The following is a 19,280-nucleotide window of genomic DNA, read 5'->3' as shown; positions in this document are numbered from 1 at the left end:
TGTAATGTTTTGCTCGTGTACTGTAAATTGAGCTAATGATTGTAATGCGTTAATATTCATTGAATATATTCCACCAATCATAAACTCGTATCCAAATCCTGTAGGATATTGGTAAAGAATGAACTTCGCTATCTTTAAAGTGATAGTTATGGTAGATAGATAGATAGCTTTATAGATAATATCCCCTGTAAACATATATAAGTATTTACTAAAAAGCTGTTACTTTAATGTAACAAACGGACACTTCAATTTTGTTATATCTATAGATGTGTTCTTTAAAAATTGTGTCGGGAGGGCTTACAAAAATGTAACTTGCAATTGTTTACTATTATTTCCTCTAAGCTTTCTCTTCTTGAAAAAATGGCAATAAAATATTCAAAATAGTTGAGATGGCCCAGTGGTTAGAACGCGTGCATCTTAACCGATGATTGCGGGTTCAAACCCAGGCAAGCACCGCTGTTTCATGTGCTTAAGTTTTCTTTATAATTCATCTCGTGCTCAGCGGTGAAGGAAATCATCGTGAGGAAACCTGCATGTGACAAATTTCATAGAAATTCTGCCACATGTGTATTCTAACAACCCGCATTGGAACAGCGTGGTGGAATGTGTTCCAAACCTTCTCCTCAAAGGGAGAGGAGGCCTTTAGCCCTGCAGTGGGAATTTACAGGCTATTGTTGAGACAGTCGCTTACAGAGATACAGCAGCTGCCCCTGTTTGTATGCTTAGATCTTAAAAATGAAGCAACGGATTCAACCCCTTTTTTTTAATAGATAGAGTGATTACTAACCCTACCCCTAGAACTAACCCTGATAATTTAAGATGTTTCTAATGTGATATCGTAAATAAACAAATTATGTAGTATATTTTGTATCAGTATTGCACCCGTGCGATGTGTATAGTCGGTTTTTTAAATTAAAAAACTGTCGAAATATAATGTCGATTTTTCAAAATTTAATGTAAGCACTGTCGAAATATATTGTAAGCTGTTCTACATAAATAAAATATATAACATAAAAGCAATGTTGATTTTGACATGCTGAGTTCAAAAGTAGCTTTCTTTTTTGATAGTCACATAACATTAGTAAAATCGAGTTAATTTAGTTTTGCTTAGTATTTACATGTTTAATATGCACATATTCATTGAGTAATATTGTTATTTTTTCAACATACCTATCTGTCCGTATAACGTGTAGGTCTGCGTGTTCGGTTTGAACGGAAACTATGGGTTGTATTTTTAGGAAACTGGATGCGGTTTCGTTATGTATCCTGACTTATTATGTAAGGAACTTTTTTATGAGAAATCTCCACGAGTTAAGTATTATTATAATCGTTCTGTAAAATATTATACTCTTGATGTTCTTGTAAGGTTAAGCAATAAGAAAAACCTATAGGCAGTTCCTCAATAGTAGTAACAGTTTGAAATCAAATACTAAAATTAATTGCATCTAAAAAACACTCATCACTAACTGTCATTATTCAGTTGCTTATTGTTCAGGAATCTATAACGGTAACTTAAAAAAAAATACTTGGAGTTTCAAATTTAGAATTACTAAATACATAAAAAACAGTTACGTTTTCAAATTCATTCGTTATGTTCAAGAGACGTTAGTTTGAAAAAAATCTTACTGATGTATAACACTACATAGTATAAAACAAAGACGCTTTCTCTGTCCCTATGTATGCTTAAATCTCTTAAAACTACGCAACGGATTTTGATGCGATTTTTTTTAATGAATAGAGTGATTCGAGAGGAGAGTTTTGTGTATAATACTTGGACGATATATTAAAGAAACACTGACAATTTCAGCTAAGTTTGTAATGTGATGTCGTAAATAAACAAATTTTGTAGTATATTTAGTATCAGTATTGCACCCGTGCGACGCCGGGGCGGGTCGCTAGTATTTTATAAATATGGAACAAATCTCATGAAAACCGTCACAAGAATCAAGTACTACTCAAATCCAACACACAGACAACGAACGTCAACTCAATGCATATATTCTAGTTGTAATTATGACATAATCTTACACCTGTTACAAGATCCGTTACTTAAACATCAATAGGTATTACGAGGTTTTCACTTTTATAGCGTTTCACTGATGACACGAGCGAGTGTTGCTCAATACGAAACGATTAGAACCGGTTTTCGCCGGAATATACATCATAATCTACATAAAGAAACGAAACGATTCATGTGTAAATATTTCCTAAACGAATTTTACAAGACAAAAATGACAAACGATTGATTTTCAAGAACAATTTTTACCTATCTTATCATGGATGTTGGTTATGTGTTGCAGTATAGCAATAACTGAAGCTGTCTGCATGAAATATGCAACTGTCACTTTGACAGTCGTTGACGGTCAATCCAAATACTCGCACAGTTAATCTATTATAGCGCTATCTCTGCCTAATTTAAATGGTAAATAAAGACAGCAGGTCTTATTATTATCGATTACGAACAAATTACATTTATGTCGTTCGAATTTCAATATATATTTCAACTTTTTAAAAATGCCATATAAATTTGGCAACGCAGAGTTTTTCTGTGACTAAAGTTAAATTTATTAAATAAAAAAAATAAAAAAACAAAATGTTCTACAATATACCTACATACATAATGATATGTATAAGGAAATAATCTGCCCTACAGATTATGTTTACATTTCCAAAAAAATAAAAAATACTAAGACCGTTTTTAGAACTACATTAAAATATGAAACAGAACATAACGTAATTATATAATTCTAATTTCAAAAATAAAAAGTTACCAACATTATCGATACGTAAGACAATTACACACGTCTATCTTAGTTTAAGAAAACAAGTTTTCTATTGACTTTATACAATAGCTTACCGCTATAGACACATAATTGACTGAAACATTTCTTAGATACTTTTATCAATAGACAATACAAGTCTAAGCTATTGTAGGTTCAGTGCCCGGATGGTTATCATATGAAGAAATAAACGTATTTATTACTTTGAATTATAATGATATTCTTAGGACTTACAAATACTTTTGGCACTGGAAACAATAACATCTTGTATATTGTTTATTTATTTCAATTGAATGATTAAATTATTTTCTATATGAGGATGACTCTGAATTTATTTAAATAAAGAACTAAGTTACCGTAATATACAAGAACTTTAGAACGTTTTTCTTCTAAATTCGATCGCTATAAAATTCAACGTACAGATTCACTTTAAAAATAATGATTCAAGAATCATAATAATATTCTAAATATTTTAATTATTACCGTTCACGACCATTATATGTCCCTGCTTTCATTTTCACATACTTCTTAGTCTTCTTGCTTTTCTTACCGAAGAATTTATTCGTAACCCGACTGTATGGCGGGTGCGTGTTACTGAGGGTCATTCTGATAAAATCGATGTTTACGTTCTAATAATAAAATCGATAATCCGAGAATATATTTCCAATTATCATGACAGCAGCGTTTTGTAAAACAAAATGAGCGTCATATCCAAACGCACAGCACAACAAACACAAACGGAAACGAAATCGTATAATGATAAAAAAAAATCGTTATGAAACATGCGCGCGCGCCGCGAGTCGACGAATCACTGAGAGCTTATAGGCTTTCGAGGTTTTCACGCGAAAATAAAGCGAAAGTGCTCTCGTTGACACGTACATTTTCACACAAACAGTTGAATGACACGTTTCCCGTTTATTGATCTATGCAGATCATTACATAACTAATGACAATCGTCCACTATGACAGGATATTAAATTTATAATTAATGTTTTATTCTAGATTGCCTTATTATATTGGATATTTAACGACCTTGGAGTAAGTATAATTTAAAAAAAAAAGTTTACCTATGTTAAATACATGTAGGTCAGATATTCAGCTAAAAAAAAATAAGTCCTAGACTGTTAACCTGTTATTACCATTGTCTTAGTAATTAATAAGATAATCGATACATTAATTTTATAACTTTAAAATTCATATAACAAGGCATAGTTTTATATTTTAATACAATGTTTAAGTGCTATAAGCAGGTTAGATTATATATATCTCTTATTTTATTCGTCGTCCATACATTTGGGCCTTCGAATATGTTTATTTTTTTTTACAAATATTATAATACACAATAATACCAAACTTAGTCAAACTGTCAACGTTTTCATGATTCTTTTTTCGATTTCAGATTCAGATCCGCAATCATCGGTTAAAATGCACTGGGCCATCTCAGCTCACAACTTCAACACGTGTAAAAATTTTACTTGACTATCGAAGCGATTGTGATTTTATGAGCAAATTAAAACTCGCTAGAGTAAACTCGACTTGGAAACCGCGATTATAATCTGTTTCATCTACTAGACTAGTTTCATCCACTGGGCCACGATTACTAAACTATATATATAGCTATATAATTAGTGCATTTAATAGTAGAAGCTTATATTTTATTCTAATTATTATTTCGAATAAGTGCAGTAGTTTTGAAACGTTCTTATTTTAAACGTATTTGTTCACCATTATTCTCCAACTGTTCATGTTTCAGATTTAATTGTATATATTTATGTAGAAAATCGATTTCTATGTATGTTTTAACATCTCAGTATTAAAATAACGAATAATTATTTACTCTCCTGCCTCTCGAAGCCGATAGTTTTCTTGAATAATTCGTATATTTTTAACATCAAATATTATACAAATAAGTATTATTTTTGAGAGATTTTTTTATGAAAACATAATAAATAAATAAAATAAATAAATTACTACATTCAATGTTCTTTTAACCATTATTTATTACTATGTTGAACATGTTAACATACAATTATTTCAAAAGCTAACACAACATTAAATCATGCACATTATATCTATTATTAACATTTTCTACTCTATATGTCAACAGATTTATTTTCTTTTTTTAATTTATCAATAATTTACTTTCTGGTGTAACAAATGGGATTGAACTGAATTTGGAATGAATTAAGCTTGAACCCCAAGCTCGTATGCTTCTTTAGCTTAATATTTAACGAGCAACCTCTAAAAAGCATGCAAGGCTGTGAGTATGTACAGCCCTTAAATTTTCCACTGCTGGGCTAAGGCTTTCCCTTTGAGGAGAGTTAAAAGCATATTCCACCACGCTGCGTCATTTCGGGTTGGTGGATTCACGTGTGAAATTCTTTGACATTAGTGGTTTTCTCACGATGTTTACCTTCACCGCCGAGCACGATTTGAATTATAAACTCAAATCGAGCACAGAAAATTCAGTGGTAAGGTGTACGCGTTCCACCCACGGGTTCAAGGCCGTGAACGACAACTGGTAATATTTACCGTTACTGAATGTGCAATATTTAACGTGTGACAATTTTTGAGCATATTTGTTATTTAAAATATATAAATAAACAGAAAAACAAATTTTATGAAACACGACAAAAAACAAAGAAAGGCATCACAGCGTTTCAAAATTTTCAAAAAGAAACAAATTCGACTTGGAATTATTTCGTCTGACATTAATTACGTAGCGTTTCGTGAAATGGCGTTCGGCCCAAGTAATAATACTACTAATATTTTAATTCAATGATTAGTACTTTTATTGACGCAATAACTTGATAATTAATTATACATGTACGACAAGTATTACTTTTTTATATTTAAACTTTGTTTCTAAGATTAATTCACATTCCGTGTGACTATATAATTGTCTGCACTGTTATTTTGCCTGTGAGTAGTGTTAAGTAAATTATTATAAGTTAAGAATTGACACATATTGTGATCTCTCTCAAATGTGTGAGCAAAAGAAAAATAACAGAATCATCATCGTTAAGTACTTTTAATTTTACTATTGTATAATTACGTCAACAATTTTAAGAGTATAATTATGTGTTTTTTTTTCATTTATTATTCATATTAATATTATAAATGTTCAAGTAACTATTTGTCTGTCTGTCGCTCTTTCATGCAACCGAACCGAAGCAAACTTGAACTCTAAGAAAAAACATAGTCTACGTTTTTGCCTAACACATCTCAACCAACACCCTTAAACACGAGCGAACCCATGAGCGACTAATAGTCATATATATATGATTTACATCCTCAAAGAATCCTTACAAAACTCAGAACAATAGAAATCTTCGTCCAGCATAAAATTAAACGACTCAGCATTCTCATAACTTGGACCAAGACACGTTTCTCTCAGCATGTCCGTCGCCACGCTACATGACATGGCTGTTTCGTACAAACACTTTCGCTACACCGATCGAGTGCCTCCAAATTGCTTCAGATAAAATCTCCGCTCTGTTGCAAAATCATTTCAAGTGTTAGCCTTGGTTTTAATGAGCTTTGATGTTTTTGAGATTTTAAATTTGGCTGTAAAATGATTCGCATTACGGCAGTTTTGTACGATTAAATAATAACAATAGTCTTGACGTGTATATTTTTTTATATAGACAAAGGCAGGAAAAAATACAGCCAAAAATGTCTCATTACTAAGACCTCCTTTCCTCGTCAGAACGGGAGTTTACTATGTCACCACCCCAATGCGGGATAGAGATGTGGTAAATTATCATCCCTTCTATGTAGTTTTCCTCATAATGTTCACCGTGGAGCGCGAGATAATTTGTAAATACAAATTAGTCACATACAAAAGTGTCGCTAGTAGATTTGAACCCGCGGTCTTTTGTTAAGATTCAGATTATTTTATTATGACATCTAAAACAATGAAAGTGTTTTTATTTCCTATGCTTTCGTTACGTAAAAGCCATATATAACGAAAGTGATGCCAGTTTGTAAGATTATGGCGATATAAATTAACTATGCTTGTTATTAAAATTTACAGATGGAAATAATTCTCTCTTTCAAAAGTATAGAAGATATTTATTAAGAATAATATAATTGAAACATGAATTAAAAAAGTATTAAGGTATCTTCCATTCCTTAATACTTTTTTAATTCATTTTATACTCAATGATAACTAAAATCATTAATGTATATAATTATGTATATGACGTTTAAAATTGATTAAGATATTACATGTTTGAACAAGTACGATAGTATACTTTCAACTCAAGCAATTGACCTTCAACATTGAAATAGTCACAACATAATCAACAAGAGAAAACACCTGACAATGTCAAAAGATTTTCTTCCATATTTCCCACCATTTCTATTCGACAACAGATGGCGCTGTAAAAAACACCCATTGTTTAACGGAGACATATAAAAAGCGTTACATATTTATTAAACAAATTTGTACCTTATCAAGTTTGATATAAAGTTTATTTCCTTCTAAATGTAATATATGTACATTTAATTATATGCAAGCAGTGTAAGGAATAATGTGTAATTAGGGAAAGTAATCGAATGTTTTTGTTAATGGTCACCTCGTTTTGTAATGTAACGCTCGATCAGTTACATATTGTAATCATTATTTGTAACTTAACGAAACTGATTTTTTACATGTTACGTCAGTATTTGTTAAGGGTCTCATAACGAAGCCAGTTGACATAGAAATAAATCCAGGTAATCGTAATTACGAAGTTTTATGTAAATTATTTCGAAAGTTCTTCAATTTACATATAATTAAATAGATGTAATCAAATTCTAAAACAAGGATGTTACGTAATACTTAAATTTGTAATTGGTAGGTTGTTTGGCAAATGAGCCATGTGTTCTCTGATGGACATTGGTCAAAAACGGCAATAGATATTCGTGCCAAGAAAATTACAACGCCAATATGCCACCAACATTGGAACAAAGATCTTTCTTGTGTTATTAATCTGACTAAATAACCCTTCACCCAGGAAAGAAGTTACGAGTATTTAATTATCATTATTATCATTACATAGTATAAAACAAAATCGCTTACCGCTGTCTGTCCCTATGTATGCTTAAGTGTTTCAAATTACGCAACAGATTTTGATGCGGTTTTTTAATAGGTAGAGTTCGAGAGTAAAGTTTTTGTAAATTATAAATGTTACATCATCATCATACATGGTACATCTGTAGTCCGTATAGTACTAACATTGCACCCGTGCGAAGCCAGGGCGGGTCACTAGTTGTAGAATAAGTGACATGAGTACCCTGACGAGGTCGTACCTTAACAACGATTGTATTAAAAATAAACTCTCTGATATAATTTTACTACAGCGAATACATTAAACATTCAACGATAAGTTTACCTTCGAGTAACGTTAAACAAATAGGTATATACTAGGAGTTCTCCCAATAAAACTTCGCGTTTATTCAAAAGATTTTTATGAATTTCGACGTCTATGACAAGTTTTGTTCTGAGTTAATTTCATTGTAACTGCAAGTCACTCGTCGTGAAGCCAAAGTGATAAAACCTTCATAAATGAAATTTTTTTACATACATTAGTACAGTTACAATTCGGTTTTGTCATTTTTTCTTATACTGCCAGTAACTTTTTTTCCCCTCTCTTAAATTAAATATATGATAAATCGCAACAATTTAATAAATTGCATACAATAATCCTCTTAATTTTCTGCACATGTATGGGTGGAGCTTCATAATAAGACCTTAACCGATTTTCTATGTGCAGCTATCGTCCCATAAAGACTAGGACAAAAATTGGTTTAAGCTATTAATATGCTCAAGTTGCAATATTAAATTTGGTAAAAAAATAAATGGTAAAACAAGAGACGCAGATACCGAGAAAAAACAGAATGGAACTCCGTATCACACGCGACACCACTTGCATTTTAAGGATGGTCGTCAGGTGCTAGTCTAAGTCAGGTGCAATAGTGCCTTCTAAAATTCTATTCCATGGTTTGACCGTGAAAGCGTTAAAGACACACAGACAGAGTTACTTTCACATTTGTAAAATTATAGTATAGACTATTAATCATTCAAGATAAAAATCAACGAATTATACAACGATACTTCACGATCTGTATATTTTTTATTGAGTAATAAGATTTATTAAAGTTATTTAGCGTGAGATTAAAATGTATTAATAGACAAAATAAACATAAATGTCATTTAGTATTATCGAATGACAATGAATGACACGTTCTGAATGAAATGAATGAAAGTTTGAAAAGATTAAAGTCCCGCTGAGTTCCTTTCGACGCCGTCTTCCGGACCAATGCTTTTGCAGTTTTATTTTGACTATTATGAATTAATCGGGTTATACTTCAAAAAATACAAAATATCCAAACGTTTATCGACTCTATAATCTAGATTCGGCTATTATATGATCAGATTTTGTTTCTCTTTCTCTATGTATTCCTTTCTCTTTCTTCTGGAGTTTATTTTTATTTATTTTTTTAATTTCATACTTCGTAATAAATTTACTATTAATTGTAACTACTACTAAAATTAATAATAATACTTATTAATAATAAAATTATTATAACATAAATATGCAATATATATAATTAAGACGATAATTTCAAACGCAATCAAGTACCGCTGAATTTTAATCTGATATATTTATAAGGTATCGTGCTGTAGTTACGTGTTGTGTAGAAAGAAATCGTAAGGAAGCCTACATGTATCGAATTTTATTGAAATTCTATCACGAATATATCCACAATAATACATTATTGGACGCGTGGGATAATCTCTAAACCTTCTCTTCAAGAAGAAAGAATATTTTTGCCCAGCAGTGAGACTTTAATAAACTGTCACTAAAATATTATTTTTTTACTGAAATACTAATACATAAATTTACTATTATAATTATATTCAGTTAATTACTGATCGGGAATCGCCCCAGCTTCGAACGGGTACTTAATTTATTTATTTTATTTATTTATTTTATTTGGTTCTTCAAAAATTTATACACTGTTTATAATAATAAAATATAACAAAAATAACATTCTGTTCTAAGTGTCACAATTACTTATAGAAGAACACAGCATGCACTAAAAGAAAACAATCAATATCTTAACCTAATTAGAAAATTATTTCAATCTTAATTAAAAGGAAAAACAAAAAAAAAAAAACGATGTAATAAATATATATATGGGACAGGATGTATCAACTTAGACTTCATTTTTGTTGCCCAGTACGATATTTTTCATGGACGCAATGGACGTAACATTTAGATCGACACTGTGTTGATATTAATATGTATCATTATATTATAACCAAAAGACATAAAATCATTATAAATCCTATGTGATATTCCGATGTGTAATCTATATTAATACAAAATTTCATCCAAATCCGTTTAATCGTTTTTTCGTAAACGAGTAACAAGATTCATACATCCTCACAAAATTCTGCATTTATAATGTTAGTAGGATTTTAATCATCTTAAGTAACTCGATTATAATCAGATTCTGAAAACCACGTTATTTCTTGAAAGCCTGGTCTGCATATACACAACTAATAATTAATTACCCAATGATAATAAATATCACCACTAATGACTTACCACCCACAGTGACAATATCATTGTTGTAATTATAATTACTGAACAGTTTTTCTGAGGAATGCGGTCACTTGTCACGTTCGTAATTTTTTAATTCAGAAAAAACACCATCTAGAGCGGACATTCGTGCTGTAATGCTAAAATGATTGACGCAATTTCTCCTGAGTAATCTTTCAATATAACGCTCGTTACATAATTGATGCGATTATTATAAATATATGTAATATTTACAGTCTGAAGTAAAAAGTAAAGTAAAGTAACAGCCTGCAAATTTCCCACTGGCTTAAGGCCTCCTCTTCCATTAAGGAGAGGGTTGGAATATATTCCACCACGCTGTTCCAATGCCGGTTGCTGGAATGCACATGTGGCAGAATTTCGATGAAATTAGACAGATGCAGGTTTCCTCACGATGTTTTCCTTCACCGTCGAGCACGAGATGAATTATAAACACAAATTAAGCACACATATATATATATTGGTGCTTGTCTGGGTTTGAACCCGCAATCATCGGTTAAGATGCACGCGTTCTGGGCACTGGGCCATTTCAGTTCGATTACATTCTATCTATCGATTCATCTTCGATTTTTATTTGCAAAAAGCTTTATTAAAAATATATCACCTCCTTACACCAATCTTACTGCCTCTGGTGACAGGAGGGCTGTTTCTTTTTAAACCGACTTCAAAAAGGAGGAGGTTATCAATTCGTCTGTATTTTTTTATTTATTTTTTTATGTTTGTTACCTCATAACTTTTCACTGGGTGGACCGATTTTGATATTTTTTTTTTGTTTGAAAGGTGGTGACACCGCCTCCAAATATACCAATAACTATAACTACGTTATATAATCGTGAATCGACTTTTAAATAGTCTAATATTTTTCATTTCATTTTACTCAGGAGGACTCTAAAAAATATGTTGAATACGCAATTATTTTTATTACTTTTTAGTGCATATTCATTTGTTTTAAAATAGTGTTTGTTTGAAGTCGGTTTTTCTTTTTGTTAATTTTTTTTTTAACCAGAAGATCGTAATTGCGATTCAATGGGGAAATGTTGCTAGCCTTACCACCATTCCACGCGATCAAGATTTATACAGTAACTATTTTTAATTCGTATTTGTATATATTTAAAGACGTAAAAGAGACGTATAATCATCAATTATTAAAAAAAATGTTTATTTTTATAAGTATTTCCATATTAGTAATAAAGAAGATATTATTATTCCATTGGATTTTTTGTAAGTGAAAAAGTATAATAGTTAAATCGTTACATAGTTTATATCTTATTTATTATATAATCTATTTTAAACAGTAAGGAAGCAAGATTTTTAACTAAAAATGTAACAATAGACTCATTATTACTAAGCGATCGCGTTAAGTCATAAATATATCAGGGTGTTCAACTGAAAAGCGATAAGATGAAATACGTTAATTGTACACCGGATCCATCGTGATTGGGTAACGTGGTGTATTGATTTAATATTCGATAACACTATAAAAAATACGTTTCACATTATACATTCATTAATTGAGCAATTTAATTGAGGTTGTATACATTTTTATACGAATTTTCACAAGCATAACTGAATTTTAAATCTATACTGACATTATTAATAGGAAAAGCTGGTCTGTTTGTATGCACGGGGTAACATCCGGAACTAATGATGAAATACTTGAAATTGTTTCACTTGTAGAAAGCTAATACTTGTGTACTGTATGGTATAAGATATATGTATTTATATCGTGCACCCGTGTAAAGCCGGGGTGCGACGCTAAATATATTGTATTTTCGTACTTTCAGTGCGGTATACAATTATTACATAGTATAAAATAGAGTCGCTTATCACTCTGTCCGTATGTATGCTTAAATCTTTAAAATTATGCAACGGATTTTAATACGGTTTTTTTTAATAGATATAGTGATTCAAGAGGAAGGTTTTTGTATATAATACATGCAGAGTTTAGTGAAGAAACACTGTTAATTTTATAAGTATCTACTGTAATGTCATATGTTATTGGATACACGCGAAGTCAGGACGAGTCACTACTACAGTGTAGTAGTAGTAGTATAAGTATAATTTGAAAGGACATATAATAGATATTACCTGACAGTACTAGCGGGTATTGTTTTTGAATACTTAAGCCGCGTAGTCGAAGCCCGGAGAGGGCGCTCGCGGCGTGGACAAGTCGCCATCTTGATTTCCAGTTTAATTCTTAGAGCATAATATCATCACTATACAAATCGCTTGGTTCGCACTCTTTTACACAACTCCGTGTTCGTTACACACAAGATAAAACTTTTTTTCAAAAGTTCTCAGTTTAACCTGACAACAATTTTTAATCTGTGGTCATTTTGTGACGTCACGAGAGTTAACAACACACCTACTTATTCCATAATTATAGCTGTATACTATCTATATTTAAAGTGAGCGTAACATTACAGCTTCACATCACATTGATTACAAAAATTAAACTTGTAACATTACATTATATATATTCTTATATTATTTACTTAAGTGATACCTGTCATACGACAGATAAATTGTAACAAACGTTCGTTTCAAGTGAAAACGTCTACTTATATGCAATCAAGTTAGACGTACATAAAAACAATTTTCCAATTGACAAGTAATCCATTAGAACCAGAAAGATTTATCAAATAGCTGAGAGGAAACGAAGCGGCACATTTGCGCACGCGCATTGTCAGTTTGTATGAAATATCGAAAGGTATTTGAAACTTTACACTAATCGAATTAAACTTATTATTAATAAACAAATATTATCAATTAATAAAACCAAATTTAAGGCCTTAAATTAAAAAGGTAATTAATTACCTGAACACGAAAATAGACCTTAAAAGATAATTAAAATTAAAAAAACGGCATATAGGCTTTCATATACATATATGTACATACATAATGATTAATTATGAAACCTCATAAATGATACCTTTGCATATTTACGTAAAATATATTGTTCATACTTAAAAAAAAAAAAACATTCCAAGACAATTGCTGCTAACGATAATATTTTGCTAATTTATTACTTTTATTGAAACGATGAAAGAAATTAATGGACTATTAAGCCTCATTTACCGTATACAGAATAAAACCGGTAACAAACGATTTTTTCCCTACAATTAAACGGAACAAAACATTTTATTAATACGATTTAAAATATTACGGTCTAGTTTTTATACTCGTATCTTTAACAGCAAACTCTTTCCTATTTACAACATTGGATATTTTATATTATATAACACAGTAAAAATGAAAAGAAATTAAGTTACGATTAGGATTGAAATGGTATTAGTATTCAATACTGACGATTGAAGTTAAAAAAAAACATGGTAAAAATAAATTAAGAATACAAACCGAAAAATAATACAATTTGTAAAGAAAGATTGTATTTTTTACGCTATAAGTAGACAACAGACCAGACCACCTGATGTTAAGCGGTGACCACCACCCACTGACATCGGCGATGTAAAAAATTATTAAGTATTCCTTTTATTACCTATGCACCAACTTTGGGAACTAAGGTGTATTCCTTGTAATGCTATGCTGTGTGGCGGTTGAATATCTGATGAGTGGGTGGTACTCAGCTGGTAAGGCAATCAAAGATAAGCTAATGGGATATTGAACAAATTAAGCATTAACTTAACAATTATAAATCAATAAAGTTGTAACTATGAATTAATGACAGTACCAAATAACAAATTGCCGGTTATTATCTAACAGATATGACTTAATAATCTGTAATAATAAAATAAAATAAGCGGAGGAATGAGGGACATATTGTGAGGAAGGCCTTGAGTATGAATGTGGATGGATATAGAGGTAGAGGACGACCAAGAAAACGATGGATGGACTGTGTGAAAGACGATATGGTTAGAAAGAATGTTACTTGTGAGATGACGTCTGACAGAGAAGTATGGAAGGAGAAGACATGCTGCGCTGACCCCAAATAAAATTGGGATAAGGGCAGGAGGATGATGATGATGATGATGATCTAACAGATATGACTTCGGTTTATTATGCATAGGAACGATGTATAAACTCAACTTAAATTTAAAAAAAAAGTAGATTATGTAAATGCTATATGTTTATAACATATTAAAAGTCTGTCATTAAAGACTTGATATTATTTGCAAAAAATTGATTCGAAATCACGTGACCTAAAATTAACGTGCATTGCTCTATATAATTGTGATTATTACGACTTTTAATTCAATCGGAAGAGAGATTACGAACGCAAGATGAACAAACGCTCATTGTTAAGAGACTTATTGTTGTGTATGCACTTGACCTTAATACTTATATTATTGTTATGTTCTGATTGATATCACTTCCGTAAAAGTAACAGGTACAGACTAAAAATAACGATTAACTCTGTAACATATCAAAATATAACAAACTATATTGGAAATTGAATATATATATTTTAATTTATCAAACTACTAGATAAAAAGGTTTTTAAAAAAACTAATTGGAAAACACTTAGAAATTAAAAAGCAAAAATTAATTTCGATTTATGTATGTACATGAAAAAACACCTTCAAAAGCATTCTGAACACGAAAAGAACCTAATGAGTAATGTCAATCAAATGTCATCGTCACAAAATGAGCACAGATTAACAAAAATATTATACAGACGACAGAACAGCCAGTAATCGGTCACTCACGCACATTGCACCCGGTACGAGCGTTCGCAGTGTAAAATTTCACTCGACTAATGCAATTCTAGGTGAGCAAATGAGTTCTGCTTAGAACGTAGCATAGTATTTAGCGAAGCGGGACACGGCAGCGGATTTTTTAGTAGCTGCAGGTAAGCGCTGTAAGTGATAGACATTATGCTTCAAGCTGCTAACATAGCCACAAGCGACCCATTTCCACCTCAATTTTAATCCGCTTTTCTTGATGTCCGCTACTAAATATAACTGTTATGCGTGCAACGTAACGCGATATATGAAATATATATAAAGGTAACCTTATATTATGTGTACTGTTATGAAAACCACTACTAGAAATAAATAAATAACTATAATAACAAAATTTGCCAAATTTGTAATTTTTGGTTGGGGTAACGTATTATTAAAAAAAAATACAAAATCATTCTTTTGCTTTTTCATTCATTCATTCAATCAATCATTCCATTTTTAAAATACACAATCATTTAAATACAATTTGAAAAAATCAATATATTCATAGTGATGGTATTATATCCGCTTCCTTAAATAATATGTTCTCTCCCTTCTAGTAAAGAGTTCTTACCCACTTACTTATAGAGCTTCGCGTGATTTTACATAATTTTTATATATTTAAAAGCATTTCACCAGAAAGATAATAAGTTATATATTAAAGTAATATTTCATTATATTTAAAACATATAATTTAACCTCTAGGGCTATTATTTCTGACGGTGACAATAAGTAATACGTATTAATTATACACGCATAATAGGCTAGATCATAATGAGTTCCTTTTTAAAATAATTTCTGTTATAATTAGTCGATTAAAGTATTTTTTTAGTCGTTAAGACTGTTCTCGCTATTAATAATAATTAATAGTTTTATCATGAACAGAGCTGAGATGGCCCAGTGGTTAGAACGCGTGCATCTTAACCGATGATTGCGGGTTCAAACCCAGGCAAGCACCACTATATATATGTGCTTAATTTGTGTTTATAATTCATCTCGTGCTCGGCGGTGAAGGAAAACATCGTGAGGAAACCTGCATGTGTCTAATTTCTGCGAAATTCTGCCACATGTGCATTCCACCAACCCGCATTGGAACAGCGTGGTGGAATATGTTCCAAACCCTCTCCTTAATGGCAGAGGAGGCCTTATCCCAGCAGTGGGAAATTTACAGGCTTTTACTTTACTTTACTTTACATGAACAAAGTACCTAGATAAAATAAATAATAAAACTAAAATTTTTGACGCGTCGAACGATTTTTTATGATGGAATCAAAGTATGCTTTATTGAATTAGGCTTTTAGTGGCACCTACAGGCAAGCGGTTGCTAACATGTGTTATACCTATGTAATTTTATATCTAGGGATTAGAGGCACATTAAGAAAAAATATTTAGAATGAACCGATCTCGTGTTCACTGTGTTGTGATTTGTGGTTTTATTTTTTTTAGGCTCACGAGTTAAATATCTGTTTTTAACTTTTGACATTTTACAATAGCCCAATTATTTATGGCATTATGAAAATGTTAAACGAACACGCTAAGGTTACGTCTTTATTTCTGCCTTTTGACTTGATAATATGATTTCGTGCCACATTCATGTGATTAATACATAAAGCACGGAAGAGGCTTAAAAGAACTTCTACTGGGATTACAATCTAATGTAATTCATTGGTTGAGTTTGTGTGTCCAAAAATTTCTCGTTTTAACTAAGTACAAATTATACAGAGGTAATTCTGGAACATCAAACTCAAAACACATTAGGGAACGTTTTCTTTAAAGTCAGATATTTATGACGACATTGACTAAAATAATCAGTCAGTCAGTATCTTATGTTCCACAAATGAATTTTAAAGTGAGTTAGTTATATCAGAACAGTATTGCTGATTAGAATAGACTGTTTAAAGAAACAAATATAAGACAAAAGCCTCTTTATATGCAAAGATTGACTGATCTAAAGTACCAGGCTCTCATAAGCGTAGTAGCGATCCTTCGAGTGTGAAGATGCTCTGATTGTACGATCTTGGATAAGCGCAATTAATTCGGTAACGCTTTCACCGGTACTGGCGTTTCTTATAAGAGCATTTAATAAAAATTGAGATGCGATGTCTTCGTGTAATCATAGATAAAAAAATCACTTAATGGTTTCATTTTATCTGTCATTCATAAAGTTAATTATGATAAGCAATGAAAATATATTACTAATTGCAAAGAGTATTATTACCAGAAGTATTGAGCAACGATTTGTATTTTTTTATTTATGTTGTATATGTTTATGAATATAAAAAAGTAACTATTCATATGATGATATGTATTTCAACGTAATCATTATGGCCACTTTTCCAAATGTCATTAACGCAAACGTTTTTATTATGATATATGAACGCTTAACACGCGAGAGCTAATAGTACTGCTGTATATATCATACAATATATATATGCTTAAAAGTTATCTAAAGTCCAGTCACGGTACTGGTTAATAAATATAGTAATTAATTCGTAATTATTACAAACTGTTATATATGGGTCCGTTACCGTTCGTGATTGGACAGTTATTGGCTGATAATCATACAAAAAGCTCAGTCATTATGACCATACACGTACCACACATACAACGCTTCAGTGGTGCTATTGAAGCTGTGACTAAACTATATCAACGATTCAGTAATCTTGTGATAGAAAATGTATTATAGTCGTTTTCAAACATTAACCTCTATAAAATATACGTACTAGAAAATCTTATAACGGTTTTGAAACGCATATGAGATTACATTTCCAATTATTATTATTTCTGAGAATATAAAAAGCACGTATCAATTAAAACATGGCATGGCCAATTAAAGATAATTACTTACTTTATACTATACTACCGATCCGCCCTGGCTTCGCACGTGTCCCATATTGATATTAAATATATTACCGAACTTGTTTATTTACAACATCACATTACAAACTACTAAAATTATTAATGTTTCTTTACTATATTGTCTATGTATTATATACAAAAACCTTCCTCTCGAATATCACTATCTATAAAAAAAAACACATCAAAATTTTGCGTAATTATTGCGTAATTTTAAAGATCTTAGCATAAGGGACAGACAGCGGTAAGCGACTTTGTTTTATACTATGTAATGATTGTACACCACAGAAAATAAATAAAAACAACATAGATTCAGCGTTAATAAAAGAGGTGTACACATATTTGATATGATAAAATTTAATATGGCTTGCTATTTTTTTTAAATCACTCACACGCAAAATATAGTCAAGTATTTAGTGGTGAAATTTTAGTACGTATTATCGATTGCACAGTTAATATCGAGGCATCAAATGCAAGTGGAGTTGAGACAGACTGGTACGATATATTTCGTGTATTCATTATGTACGTGAGGCAGTAATGTCAGCCTCAGGCGATACAGATATGGTGCAACGGTCCTACTCCGAATGCAAGACTAATTTATTACCAGCTAGCAACCCGCCCCGACTTCGCACGGTTGCAATATTGATACTTAATATACCACAGAATTTGTTTATTTACGGCATCACATTACCAACTTCTAAAATCAATGCATCTTTTAAAATAAGTCTCCTCAAAACCCGTTGCGTAGTTTTAAAGATTAAAGCATAAGGATATAGGGACAGAGAAAGCGACTTTGTTTTATGTAGCAATAGTCCAAATGACATATCATTATAAATTACTACTTTTTACAAAATCAGTAATGAATATTTGTGTATATTTTTATATAAAATAGTAAATCGTTGTTCCATAAACTATGAACTGTACTGTTACTGAAAATAGATAATAGACTAAAAACATACTGCGGGTTTTGATCTCAATTCAATAAATAACGAACGCTTTAAAAACAGATGTAATTGCGCTTTACAATAAGCTTGTGCTTATTGTAATAACGAAATCTTATTAATAAGAATTAATATATTTCGTAACGTAGAACATTTAGAATCAAAATACGATTTTTCAATATTCCCTCTGGCGCTGATTGAGACAAAAAATACATCGAGACAAAATATTATCCTAAGCTATAAGAAGAAATTATATTTTATTTAGTAATAAACAAATTTCATAAAGGACCACTAAACTTGGCACCTATTTAGATCTCACTTCTCTAGTCGTATATCATAATATTGAACTGGGCTCTCATTTTACATTTAGGTTTTTTAATGGGATACATTTTTACTTATTGTTATATT

General features: G+C 31.0%; 1 protein-coding gene across 6 annotated transcripts in view; it reads right to left on the bottom strand.

Annotated features, from left to right (window-relative positions):
* Positions 1-19,280, bottom strand: part of LOC124536896 (espin) — a 102,620-nt gene that overhangs the window by 37,156 nt on the left and 46,184 nt on the right. The window lies entirely within an intron of this gene.

Source organism: Vanessa cardui, chromosome 17, assembly GCF_905220365.1.
Source record: "Vanessa cardui chromosome 17, ilVanCard2.1, whole genome shotgun sequence".
Taxonomy (NCBI): domain Eukaryota; kingdom Metazoa; phylum Arthropoda; class Insecta; order Lepidoptera; family Nymphalidae; genus Vanessa; species Vanessa cardui.
The sequence above is the reverse complement of the archived record's forward strand: the minus strand, read 5'-3'. Positions and strand labels throughout refer to the sequence as shown.